This window comes from Vigna radiata, chromosome 1 (assembly GCF_000741045.1).
Source record: "Vigna radiata var. radiata cultivar VC1973A chromosome 1, Vradiata_ver6, whole genome shotgun sequence".
NCBI classification, from domain to species: domain Eukaryota; kingdom Viridiplantae; phylum Streptophyta; class Magnoliopsida; order Fabales; family Fabaceae; genus Vigna; species Vigna radiata.
In genome coordinates, this window is record NC_028351.1 from 32,664,808 (window position 1) to 32,679,980 (window position 15,173).

The window sequence follows — 15,173 nt, forward strand, 5'->3', positions numbered from 1 at the left end:
TAATTATACTCAATTGAAAATTATTAAAATTTTAAATATCAATAAATTTTTCTAATAAAAACTTATTTAAAAATATTTATTTAAAATTATTTAAAACGTAATTTTTCATACAATCTCTTGTGGACTCTATTTATTTTTCTTATTTAATTGAAGTTTTGTATTATTAATTTTTTTTTTCTTTTGTTATCATATCTAAAGTTTTTCTCTTTTTATAAATGAATGGTATGTAATAAAAATATGATTAAATATGTTTTTGGTTTCTTAACTTTTTAGTGAAAATTGAAATTAGTTTCTTTTCTAAACTTTAGATTACTTTAGTTTCTCGTTTTTAGAACTATGTGTTAATAAGTTTTGTTAAGTTTATTTGAGATTTCAAATGGATTTTTTAACTAATATTAAAAAAAATGTGTTAAATAATATAAACAATTCAAATGTTATCATGAAATGTGTTTGAAACATCAAATAAACTTAATAAATTCAAAACACAACACCTATCTTATTCTTGTGTAATAGAATTTCTGCATTTAAGTAAAACCTATATGCAGAGGACGCCATTAAAATTCACTAAACCAACTTTAAAGCAACGCTGCATCTTAATATAATTTCTTTACTGATTTTTGTATATCTTTTTTTAAATTAGGAGAAAGCTTTATGATCGGAGGGATAATCTTCCGATTAAAGGTTAAGGGTTCTTTGCCCCAATAAATGGTTAGTTCTATATTTAGCTTTTTTTCTTCTCTTCTTTTCTTTCATATTACATCACAAACAACTACTTTATATTTCATAATATTTATTTTATTTTTAAAACGTGTATGTAAAATGTTANTATTAATATTGTTCTCGTACAATATTATCTCAACATGATCTAATATGTTTGTAGGAAGGACGAAGAACCCAGATGAGCTATATGTTGAATGTACAAGCAGTCCATGAATCCTGATAATTTCACATTATTTGAAAAATGTGATGAGATCAAAGAACNGGGTTGTGCAATTCAAAAGATTTGATTGGGTGAAAAGAAAGACGAGAGGAGATTCTGAATTTACAATGTCATTTTAGCTTTCTAATGTAATGTTAATTTTTTTTTTCATAGTAATTTCATGCAAGAAGAAAAAAGAAGTCATAAATTAAATGTAATTTCTACTTTTACTCCTTTTCAGTGTAATTTTAANTTTTCAATTTAATATCATCTCTAAAATTTTATCCAAGTGATTGAAGGTAGTACTCCCAAATATAATTCATATATAACATTCAGTAAAGGTAGGTGATTACTAGATATTNTTTTAGTAATGTGTAGTTAAAGATATGANACATACGAAGAAAAAATGNGTAAAAGTTAAAACAGATCATGTTACATGTTACAATTTAAAAATGATACACTTTTTTTTAGTGAGTACACAATATAATAGCTAGGAAAAGCATGTTTTGAGATTGCTTCTAGTCTTATTTAGAAAAGGTTAGAAAATACATTCTTATATGTTTTCTTTGGCTAAAATCTCTTTTTTAGTCTTCTAACTTGTTTGAAAATTTTAATTGGATCTCTNATTAGTATTTTAAATATTTATTCTAGTTAGTATTCATTCAATAATAACTTATTTACTTTTAATATTTATTTAACTTCATATTTGTTTAATTGAAACTAAACTATTTATTTGTTTAATTGAAGTTAAACTAGTTATTTTAGTTAATATTTAATTAACTTTTTTTTTTCTTCTTACACAAGAGATGCTTTTAGTAAAGAGAACTTTTAATCTCATAAAAAAAGGAAGATTGTTAGAAATGAAGCACTAATGCTTTGAAGTGATTTTGATGATAATATACTTGAAGTTTTATAACCTGTATTTTAGAAGTTTTACAAATGGAGACCAAAGAAGTGAACCATGCTTCCAAGTCCCCTTATACAACTGAGCAGCTACTTCAGTTTCCAGAATTAATGTATACGCTTTCTCTTCTACCAGAGCCAAGGCCACAATCTTATAAACTTTAGTAGCTCAATAAATTCTATTACAATAACTAGCTATTCTCTAGGACTCATCAATGTTAGTTGATCAAAGTTCAACCATGTTGGCTTTTCTACGGGCTAGTAATTGGGGAACATGTTTTGCCCCTTCTCACCAAGATTACCAAATCCTGCATTCATTAGTAAATTCATTTTCCATAAGGTACCTTATCTTTTGTACAAGCTTCATAAACGACCTCTTTAGAACCTTTGAGCGGTCACCTTATGAATGAGGTATAAAAATGGACCCAAGCAAGGATTAAGAGGATATCACTGTAGAACCATGAAAATGCCTCAGGCAAGTCTTTTCATCTCAATTCCCCATGCCATCTCTTCACATCTTTTCATGAGATAAATAAAAGGCAATACCTTTAGCTAATAAAAATCACATTAGTCACAACAAAAATATCCATCAACACCTAGAAAGAGGAAGTAAATGTTGTGAATCCTTCTGACTTCTCCTAAAGCTTTGCCTTCCATTTCCATTTCAATTTCTTGGTGTGTTCTTCATCCTTCATTTCACATTTGGGAAGCTAGTCAAATAAAATCCATCTGGTCAGTTAAAATTGAATGAGATAAGATTAATCTTAACAACTTTCTATGGTATATATTGCAGCTATCCCAATTAACAAGAAACTCTACAACTTCATCAATGTTGGTTTCATAGTTGGGGCAGTTGGAATTATTTAATTTGTCGTTGAATCCAATTTTTCCCTTTTCGTTTCCCGTAACTAATTGTTATATATAATGTGGTTCTCACTTTGGACATCTGTTGTTGTCTAAAGATGTTCTATACCACCCCATGTTCCCATTTATGAACATATTTAAGTCACTACTAAGCTTCTTTTCTTCCTAATAGATTAATAAAGCCAATTGTTTCTTCTCAATTTCAATGGATAAAGTTATAATAAAGCGTGTACTATTAAAATATAGTTTAAAATCCCAAGTCCAATTTCAACTTCTTATACATTTTGTGTTACAGTAATTGATGCCTTAATATCATTGTAGAAGATATAATTGTCGTTTAGAACATATTAATTTGTTATTTTTTTAACCATTCCGATATGTACTCTCAATGGTCACTTTGAAGTATGACACATGAAACTGTTTCTTTGAATTTATTCATGCAGACTTCTACTTTTTTGCTTGTAATGAACAATTCATGCAGACTTCTACCTTTTTTGGTAATTCTTTTTCTTAAATCAATTACCACTAAGAATTCTTCATTCACCCTTGTTTAATATTTTAAATCATTGTTATTGTCTTCTTTTATATCTAGTTAAGCGTTATTGTTTTATACCTTGTTAATTTGAAGGTAATTCTCTCTGATACTGATGTTTATAGGGAAGGGAAACATAAGATTATGTCATACATACACAAATAACGTACTCTGGAGGAGTATAATCCAAATACCTATATTATATGTCTTGATAAATAAATCATAGTAAAAGTTGTCGTGAGATTGTTTCTTATGATATTCAGTATAAAATGTAAATGATCGTATTTTCATCTAATTCACTTTAAATGCTTGAATGAAAGTGAAATACCTTGTAAAATGCAACTAGGTTTTGTAATATTCTGATCTAGAGGTCCTACACTCAAATTCTACTTACATAATTCAAATTCAACTTACATATTTATAAAGAACCTATAAAGATGCTAAATGGGCCATTGTAATTATTGGTCACTTGGACACGTAATTCATAAAGAACTGTGTAAAGCATTCTTTCTATGCAAACAATCATCTTATTTGACTTACAAAGCCAAAAGAAGCCTTCTTTCCTCAGATCCTTTTACTTTTAAATTCGTATAAATTTACTAAGAAAATAATGCAACAAATTAATATCGACTAGAGATAAGGCCAATTCAGTGTATATAAGTGGTATAAATCTCATCCTACAAGTCAGTTTTGTGGGGTTGAGTTAGGCTTAAAGTCCACTTCTAACATGGTATCATATCCTAACGAAATCTATTGTTGTTGGGCATGTTGTTCCACTCGCTATCAGGCCGCGGGTGTGTTGGAAGTTCCACATTGACTAGAGATAAGGCCAATTCAGTGTGTATATAAGTAGGTGCAAACCTCATCTTACAAACTGGTTTTGTGGGGTTGAGTTAGACTTAAAGTCCACTTCTAACACATTTCATTATAACAATTATAATAATCTTATTTTACTTATGTTATTATTTGTTAATAACTATTTGTTTCTCTGCTTATTGATATATAAATACACTTTGACGAAGGATTATCTGAAAAGGCATAAAGGTAGAGGATATACTAAGCTTGTAACAAAAAGTGTTCGAGGAAAAAGTCAATCTGAAAAGCTTACAGGTCTTATAAAATTTTCTGCCCGAGTATCAATCCATGTAATCAAATATGCCCAAATCCAATACTGAATTCTAAGTGGTTTAACTATCAACTTCTAAGAGTAAATTTGGTTATATGTTAATGGACATCCAAATATATGTGGCTGCTTAGCTGGGGTAAAGCTTTGATTCAAGGCATTTGTCTCTTTTTTGAATTAGAGTTCTAAAATAATTCGTTTTAGTTTTAATTTTCTCATGTTCAATATATTTATATTTTGATGAAGAATGGTTGTTAAATCATATAATTATGCAGATATGTGTTTTGTTCTATTACTACTTGGTAATAACTACTAATTTTGGTTGTGCAAATTTTTACAGGGTTATTACCTTAGTGGAATCATTCCAAGTGAAATAGGAAACCTTTTTCTGCTCATATATTTGTGAGTTTCTTTTACTTCTTTCTTCTCTTAATATTTTGTATTAAATTATTTGGGCTTATTGTATTGTGCATTCATATGTTTTCTTTCGAAGAATAAATGGCCTAAAAGTTGGAACTGAAAGAATAAAGGGAAAGAATAAAGGGAAAGAAAAAGTAATATTTAAGATGACTATCTTTTTTTAATTATTTAGTGAATTTTCTAGCTCATCCTTTTATAAACAAATTCAAATTCTTTAATTTTGGTCTTATAGTCATACAACAATATCGAGCAATTCCCTTAGTAGGAGTATTCCTCCATCACTTGGGAAGTTGTACAATCTCAAAAATTTGTATCTAAGTAATACTTCTTTCTCTATGAATATTTTATTAATTTTTTATTTTACACCAAAATGAATCTTTTTCCATTGTCATTGTGTAATCTTTATAGATGTTCGGTAAGTTAAGTGTTGATTTTTCTTTATTAAAGTTGAGTTTTAATTAAATATATTAATACTAATCTATTTACACAATTAGATTTCAAAGAGAATTTAAAAGCAACAATTTATTTGCAGATAATTTTATCATAATTTTTATTTTTATGTTGTTATGTCAATTGGTATTTTAATGTTATTGAGATTCTCCTCCGGATACATTGGGGTCACAATCAATTGCGATTTATTACCGTGATGGTTCTGCATTACAGTCTACCAAATTCTTAACATAATTATACTAAATAAATAGTACGTAATATAAACAATGAGTGACAACTACGTTAGTTCATCAAATTAATATTACATTCAGTTTTAAATGCTTACTTTGTCCTCATGTTAAGAAATGAATTTTTATTTAGTATCCGGTTTTAAAAATGAAGACATTGAGTCCTTATGTTATGAAAATGGTATGAATAAGGTTTTCTCCGTTGAGTTGACAACAACTTAATTCCATGCTGATGTAACGTATTTTTTCTCTTCTCTCTTTTGCTGTCCAGCTTTTTCTCTCTCAAGTTCAGCTTTTTCTCCCTCTGCTGTACTATTTCCAAAAATCCAAAAACACAAAGAACTTCCTTCTCCCTCTGCAACAAAAACAAACCTCTCCTCTCACATCAATTCTAACCATGGTTGTCAAACTCGTGAGTTAACGTTTTCAGCTATGGTTTCCGAGTTAATTTGGAACCAAACTCATTTTTGGACTGAACTCAATAGAATCGTACATGGACTTGGCGGAATTGTTCAAAATCGCGATTTCACAACGATTTAACGAGTTCGAAAAGGGTAGAGACGAAGAAAGGAGGAGTCATTTTGTTTAGGGTTTAATAACCTGATTAATGTTCTTCATTTCTGTTTTGTTTCACTCCATCGCTGATCTTCGTCGCTCATGGTCAAGCATCACTTCGTCCGATCATCGTTCGCGATCGCCGTTCGTGATTTCGTTTGGTCCGCTTGCCGATCGTGGACGTCGTTCGTTTGCTCGTGTTTCGTCCCTGTCGCAGATCTCCTGGTTTTTTATCACTGTCGCAATCACAACCGTCCTCGCCACCATCCTCACCGCCTTCCTCGCCGTTGCAATTTCTAGTCCGGCCTTCTTCGAACCGCAAGTGGTGTTGAGTGAAGTTTTCTTATTCTAAAATTACAACCCCTGACCTTGTATTTTATTAGAAATTGAATTTTTTATTTTTCTATTACAGAAACAATATATAATTTTTATTTTTCTAGTATAGAAACGATATATAATTAAGTTATTATTTTTATGTAAATGATTTTTATTGAAATTGAAATTTATATTATGTTATTCAATTTTTTATTTTAAAATCTAAATGGTTTATTAAAAAATTAAATTCTTATGGTTTTATTATAGGAATTAAATTTATTGTTAGTGTTTTTTTAAAATCCTAAGGCCTGCGACATTTTAGTGAAAAAATTTTAGAAGGGAATTATTCATTCCATAAATGATGTCATTATTAGAAGATTATTAAAGTACTATTAGAGCAATAATCATAAAAAATAATCAAAAAGACATTGATATTTTTATTTATGTTTTATAATATTTTTATGAAAGTTATGTATTTTAATTAATATATTTGTATGAAAAATATTTCTATGAATTTATATTAACTTTTTATACAAAAGTAAACTCTTACGAATTTACGATTATAAGTCGAGTTTACTGAATTCTCACAAGTTTACGTAAATTCTCGAGTTTGAAAACTCTGATTTTAACATTCCATGGAACCCACGCAGGTCCTTAACTTCGTTTAAAATAAATTTTTCCGTTCATGGTTTTATAGTGCCTACATGAAAACTAAAAACAGAAAAGGAGAAAAAAAAGACGTACCAATGTCATAGTTGATTTTTGTTTGGAGTTTTTTGAGATTCAGACGAAAGTTGAATATAGGGTAATGATATTTTGACATACAGAATGTGAAAAATTTTTGACACCGCCACATGTCACATTCTGGGTGGTCTAAGTGTTTTAAAAAATAAAATGACAGAATGACATGGATTCACTTGGAGTTCAAAATAAGTGGCAGATTCAAAGATGTCCTCTTGATGCTAAAAGTTAGCCTAAACTACCCAGTTATTTGTACATTGCTACTACTTTCCTTTCTGCACCATCACTTTAAAGAAAAGCGTTTCCTTCGGGATGGACTTCAATATAAATGTGTTCTTAAATGATAATTAATGAATTTTATTCAATAAAATTGGTTAAAAATAAACTGTGGAGTTCAAAACAAGTGACAAATTCAAAGATGCCCTCCTCATGCTAAAAGTTAGCCTAAACTACCAACTTATTTGTACATTGACCTTAGGTCTGTTACTACACATTGAATTCATGTCATTCTCTCATTTTTGTTTTAACACGTGGACCACCCAGAATATGACACGTGACGGTGTCAAAATTTGTCACATTCTGGATGTCAAAGTATCATTACCCTGGAATATATAATCTTCTCCCTTTATAGGTGGACATGACCACATGTAACAAGTTGTAAAACCTCTTTTCTTGAAAACATCAAGATATCCAATCTGAGGACAAAAAAGCAAAACATGAATGGAAAAATTGATTTTAAATGAAGTTATGGACCCACGTGGGTTCCATGGAATGTTAGAATTGACGTGAGAGGAGAAGTTGTTTCGTTGCAGAGGGAGAAGGAACTTTGTGAGTTTGGGTTTTTGGGAATAGTACAACAGAGGGAGAAAAAGCTGAATGTCTTGTTGTTAATATCAGCAGAGAAGAAATAAAGTACGTCACATCAGCATAAAATTAATATCGTTGTTGTTAATTCAACGGAGATAATCTTATTCATACAATTTTCATAACATGAAGACTCAATGTCTTTATTTTTAAAACGGGATACTAAACAAAAATTCACCGCTTAACCTGAAAACGAAGCAAACATTTAAAGCTTACATTTGTAATTGAAATCACACTTTCACACTTTTTCTTCTTACAATGTGTATTTACAAACAATCAGTAAGTGTTTCTCTTATTCTAGTTTAATCCTTTCCATCATATATTCAATTTTGCATTTCATCCTAAAGATAAAAAGACTCATTCTATATAGTCTTCTCATCATATATCCTTTAAACAAAAATATGTATTTTGAAGCCCCGTGAAATATTCATAAATTTCTATCTGGGGTTGTATTTCAAGAAATTTGAGAAATAATATAAAGAAATGGGAAAATCCCACGCTGACAATTTTGACAGCATAACTATCCCCATTTCTACATAATCTCTCAAATCATCATCCTGTCATTCATAAACAAAAGGCTTCTGTTAGAAAATATAATCAATTTCAAGGCAAAGATTATCCATTTACATGTATATTTTTTGAAAGAGAAAAATTGTGAAACAGTACTCAATATGTGAGTATCACTAAAAAAATGCAATATTCAGTAAACGAAATGTTTTTTAATTTGAAAAACTAAATAACAGAAAAGAATGAAAAACGTGGAGGATCTAATTATATATACGATACCTTTGGTTAACTTCCTTGATTTGATTTTGATATAATCTCATTTCAAAACTTTATGTCTGCGTCTTCCTCGTCTTCATCATTCTGCATGCTGCTGCCCATTATTCCAAACCCTAAATATTCAGAGACAACTAAAACTATTATTTTCTTACTGATTAAAATTCCATAACTTTGATCAGAAACTCTTTCAATCTCCGCTTTATATAGATAGAAAAGGGATGTGTCTAGTTCATTCAAAGATAATTAATATAAATTTTTTCAGTAATTTTCGTTTCAAAAATATAAAATAAGAAAAGTCATTAATGTCTGCATTTAATTAATAAATAATGTCATTAATAATTTAATGTTTATTTATGTAATATCATTAAATATATTACACCAAATTAATGTATATATTAATGTAACACAAATAATCGTAACATATTTATTTATTTATATAAGTAAAATATTAATATGTATAAATTTGGTTTATTATATAATGGTAAAATTTAACAGTGATGTCTCTCTCTCATTCACTTGTCTATAAGTTTTATGTTAACATGTAATTTTATTTTTTAAAATTTTGGGTCAACATATGTATTATTTAAATATGTTAGAATGATTATTTGGTTCGTTAAAATTATAAAATGTTCTATTGATATTAAGTTTATCACTAAAGATATAATTGTTATAAAAGGTTGTTAAGTAAATACTTAAAGTAATATTGTAGTTTAACAAGGGACTTTAGAATTATTAAAATTTAGAATATGATTGCAAATAGTTATAATAGGTTATGCTTTCGTTTGTAGAAAGGAAAAAACTATATACTGCATTAGGAATTTTGTTTTTTCTTTTCGTCTCCATCATGACAGATTAAAAAAAGCATCTGATTAGACATCATTATTAGAACTCTCTTCAGTTGGTATTAGACTCCACCCATACTTATTCATATCTAATTTTGAAATTTAAGTTTCGTACTGATATACTCATTTTTAAAAATTTTACTATTATTTTTTTCTTTGGATTTGATATAGAAAGGTTTTGGTAGTTTATTTAAATGAGATAAATGAATAAGGAATTTACCCTTTCTTTAGTAGATTGTTCATGAGAAATTTAAAATGTTTGTGTTTATGTTTATCATGCAATTGATCCCAAGGAAGATTAATGTTTGGTTATATTACATGAATAAGAAATTTACCAAAGTGACCTTTCTTTAGTAGATTGTTCATGAGAAATTTAAAATGTTTTCTGTTTATGTTCATCATGCAATCGATCCAAAGGAAGATTAATGTTTGGTTATATTACATACATATCTCTGATGGTAAATGTGTGATAGCTATGAGGTTTTTCATCCCAATGATAAATCAATCCAACGATAAGTTTATTGTTGGACATGTTTTATTTTCAATGTTTGATCACTACAACAAGATACTCCCAATTAATGTTATTATTCAAAAACTTAATATTAATGGTGCACTAGGTATTTTGAAATGATTTATGCTATTATTTGAACATATATTGATGATTGAGTTTTGTTTATGATGTAAGCATAATTACATTTTTAATTTTATTCTCAATTTAGTTATTATTATTTCAATGTCTGCTAATCTGAATTCAGTTTTGGTTCTTAAAAAAACAAATATTAAAGACTAGGAGAATGTTCTTGGCTACATGGCTCTTGACCTTATGTTAATGACTTAGAAATTCACTTCTATTACAGACTCCAGTACCTCTTCAAAGATGAGAGATAATGACAAATGGGATCTCTAAAATTTCATTAGTCTTATGATCATTAAGTACGACATCCATGAAGTTTTAAAGGATACTATCTTTAAGGAGATAATAAGTACTAAAGCTGTCCTTGTTGAAATTCAAAAGTATTTTGGAAAATGACTACGTAAGTGCTCTTATTTAGAGCTTAATTTCCATGAAAGATAAGGAAAAAGGAGATGTGATGAATACATTATGGGAATGTCAGATATTGTTTGAAAACTTAAGACACTAAAGCTTGAAATGTTAAAACACTTGCTCATACATTAAATATTGATTTCTCTTCTATCACAATTTGGTTACTTTAATATATCTTATAACTGTTAAAAGTAGAAATGGTCTCTTAATGAGCTGAAAGGATAAAATAAGAAAAGACAAAAAGTGTTCATTTTGTGACCACCTTTAAAAACAAGAACAATAGAAAGAAAACATAAGATCCCTAAGAATGAAGTTGTTAAGGATCCAACACAAAAGAAAAAAAATCAGGTCTATAATTATTTCTTTTGTAGTAAGGCAAGTCATGCAATGAAGAAATCTATCAAATGTCATTCTTGTCGTGTAAAGAAAGGTCAATTTGGTATATTTGAAGGTCAATACTAATAGAGGAATATTGTGGTACAAACAACTAGGTCATATCTCTATAAATAAAGTTGAACAACTTATGTCAAATGAGATCTTAGATTCCACCAACTTTACAAACTTTGATGTTTGTGTTGAATGGATTAAAGGTAAACACGCTAAAACAAAATAAAAAGATCTTAATCTTTGGATGATGTTCAAATAATTTAATGTTGAAGTTGAAAATGAAATCAACAAAGAATTAAGACTTTTATATCTAACAGTGGTGGTGAATACCATGGAAGACATGATAGTTTAGGTGAACAATGTCTTTGACCTTTCACCAAGCACCTAGAGGAATGTGAAATTGTTCCATAATACACCATGTAGGGTCACCTACCATGGTGTGGTTGAAAGAGGAAACAAGACTCTTAAGGATATGGTATGGAAGATGATTTGTCACACTACCTTTCCATAGTCACTACAGGGAGAGACACTAAAAACTCCAGCTTACATTCTAAAAAAACTGTCAATCAGGGAATTTACCTAAACACATTAAGAGTTTTGGGATGGGTGAAAGCCTAATATGAATAATTTTTTATGTAGTACGATGTCTAGCTAAAGCAAGGCTTTAAAAGCCATATGAAAATTAATTAGACTCCTAAATAGTAAGAAACTACCTTATTGGTTATTTTGAAAGGTTTCAAGGCTTATAATCCCAAATTAAAAGCAATTTTTAATATGGTAATTAGCACATGAGGATAATGAGTTTAGGTAGGGTAGAACAAAGATAAAGACTTTGTCATTGAGGAAGAATTGATAACAATTCCATAATCAATTCATACATTTGCTTTTGATAAAGCAAGTTTGAAACCTCTATAAAATATTCCTACTCAAGATAATTTGATCTTTATGAAGAACATACACGAAAGAACCTATGCTTACCTTTGCAAATATACACGAAAGAAAGGAAATGTACTATTTTAGATGATCATGTGGTATTTCTCTAAGAACAAGAGGAACATAATGGAATTATGAAAGATGACCTATTCAACTTCCATCAATTTATGTTGGATTCCAACTTTGAAAAGTGGATTAAAGTAATGAATAAGGAGTATAAGTCCATGCATGACAACAAGGTTTAGATACTTGTCCCTTTACCATAAGGTGCAAAACCCATTGCTTGCAAATGAATATTTATGACTAAGCGAATTTCTAAAGGTAATGTGGAAAAGTATAAGACTTGTCTTTTGACTAAGGTACTTGAAAGGAAAGGATTGAATTTAAAGAGACTTTCTCTTTAATTTCATCAAAAGACTCTTTTAGGACAATCATGTCTTTTGTTTCACTTTGCGATTCAGAGCTCCATTAAATGGATATTAAGACGACGTTTCTCAATGACAATATTGATGAAACAATCTATCTAGTGTGACCAAAAAACTGTGTAAGGAGACTAAAAGAATATGGTTTACAAATTGACAAAATCCTTTAATGGACTACAGCATATGTCTCGTCAATGGTACAACAAATTTTATCAAGTAATTTTTTCATTTGGTTTTGAGATGAATCTTGTTGACAATTGTGTATCATAAATTTAGTGGTAGCAAGTATATATTTCTGGTCTTATACGTTGATGACATCCTACTTGTCATTAATGATATAGGATTATATGAGATATTTAAATAGAACAAAGGATTATATGCTCACATATAAACAGGTAAGACCAATTAGAAATCACTATATATTCCAATTCACATTTTGAGATCCACTTTGGGCTATATATATAGATTTAATCAAACTCTTATTTCTTCATTTACTATAATAGTATGTTGTAAGGCGTCTAGTCAGGAGAATTGTTTAAGGAGCTTTGTCACTAGGTTGCAAATTGTTAAAGAAATTGAAAGTCCACTTAAGTTATAATATGACAACATACCAACAGTCTTTTATCCCAATACTAATAAGAGTTTGATCAAGTTAAAACACATTAACATACAATTCTCTGTTGTAAAAGAAATGGTAAAAAGGGGATAAATTTCCATGATAGAAAATCTCCTTATAGAGGGTTTTCCACCCAAGATCTTTTGTGAACATGTTATTTGGATCAGTGATTTATAGTTTGAGGAATTTTTAGTTCAACGAGAGTTAGTCATTTGTTATTTATATTATACGTTAAGTATTATTCATGCATACTTGTGTATTTTGATAATTTCTTTTGGTCAAATATAAAGTTTGATATTCAATAATTACACTTTGTATAATAATTTTGTTGATTAATCTAATTAACTTAATGTAGGACCAGTTGAAAATCAACATGTACGGGCCACCTTTAAGTGATTTTCATGCTACACATTTCACGAGGAGTTTGTGTCTTTTGGTTATGTCAATATTAGAGATCATTAATGATTTTAGTTATGATTGATATGACGAAAATTGCTTAAGTTCTATGTATTAATATAACTAATAAACAATATTAATTGGTTATGCCCAAGGAATATAATGGCAAATTAGAGCTCATAAAGTTTGACACATTTGAAAGGATATACATATGTGACGAGTGGGAGATTACTAGAAATTTTGTGTCACATATATATATTAATTAAATGTGTTAGGATCATTATCTAGTTAGTCAAAATTATAAAGTGGTCTATTGATATTAAGTTATGAATAAAGGCTTGTCATGAAAGGTTGTTGTGTATATGTTACCAATAAGGAGTTTTGGTAAATCTTGAAGAAAATTGTTTTGATGATGCTGCAAGAAGTTTTACTTGAAGATATTAGAATTATTTAAAAGCACTTTGTAGAATTTAAATGTAGTAGGAATGTCTTTAAATTCTGTAAAACTTGTATTATTTTAGAAAATATTCTGAAATAATCAATTATGTGAAATAATAATCGATTATCATGAGTATGACTGAGATAATCGATTATCACTTCAAATAATCGATTATCACAAGTCTGCCTTTTAAAAATTATTTTGAAAAATCATAACAGACATGGATAATCGATTATCACTTACAATAATTGATTATTACTGGCAGTTGGGACTTAATCCTTTGATATTAAGAGCAGCTGGCTATATATTGGGTTTTTGTGAAGTTCAAAAATAATGTTGTTGAACAGAAGCTTTGCAGAATAATGTTTTTCAGAGGAAGTTCTCAAAAGCTATATAATTCAAGTTCCCTTACTTGGCCTCGTGAATAGGAGAAGCTCGCGTTTCGTGTGTCGATAGACGGGGCGGTTCTCTTCGAGTTAGCAAGGTGCTCTGCCTGGTCTCGTGAATAGGAGAAGCTCGCGTTTCGTGTGTCGATAGTCGGGGCGATTCTCTTCGAGTTGGCAGTGTGTTCATCTTCCGGTTTGTTCGTCGAAGGAAGGTTTATTTTATCATTTTTTATTCACTATATTTGTAATCTGTGGAACTTATTTTTAGTGGAACTGTTAATCACTTTTTACAGTGATAAACGACTGGACGTAGATTCTTTTGAATCGAACTAGTATAAAAATTACTCGTGTCATTTTTCTACTTCGTGCACTTGTTATTTTCATTTGCACATCAACTGTTCGATAAATTTTCTCTTAAAAAATTTATTTTATAAACTGACCATTTTAATACAAAAGTGACCGAACACACTTTTCGCTTACTTAAGTTTTATTCCGCTGCGTTACACTCTGTCTGGGTACCGATCCAACAGTATATACCTAAAATAATATTCTAATTTGATAATGAGTCGAATTAGAATTATTAGAATTTAGAATATGACTAGAAACAACTGTAAAATGTGTTATGATTCCTATTTGTAGAGAAAGAAAAAATTGCGTACGACATTAGGGTTATATTTGGAAGATCACATATTCATGCTCAAGTACGCTTTCACCTTCTTTTCCATCATGAACTATAATATTAGCTCATTAAAAATTAATATATAATTCTACTATGCATTTTGATCTTTAAGGATAAAAGTATAGGATTAGGCACAATTATTATATATGAAAATTTTCCTTCATTATCTATACTCATACCAAAAATATCACAAAATATAAAGGGTTAGTTAATATTATGTAATAAATAACTAATAAGATATAATTAAATATACATAAATATACACAAATATATCTTCATCTACATCATAATGATTTATAGTATTTTGTAACGTTTGACGCCTTTCGAAAGGG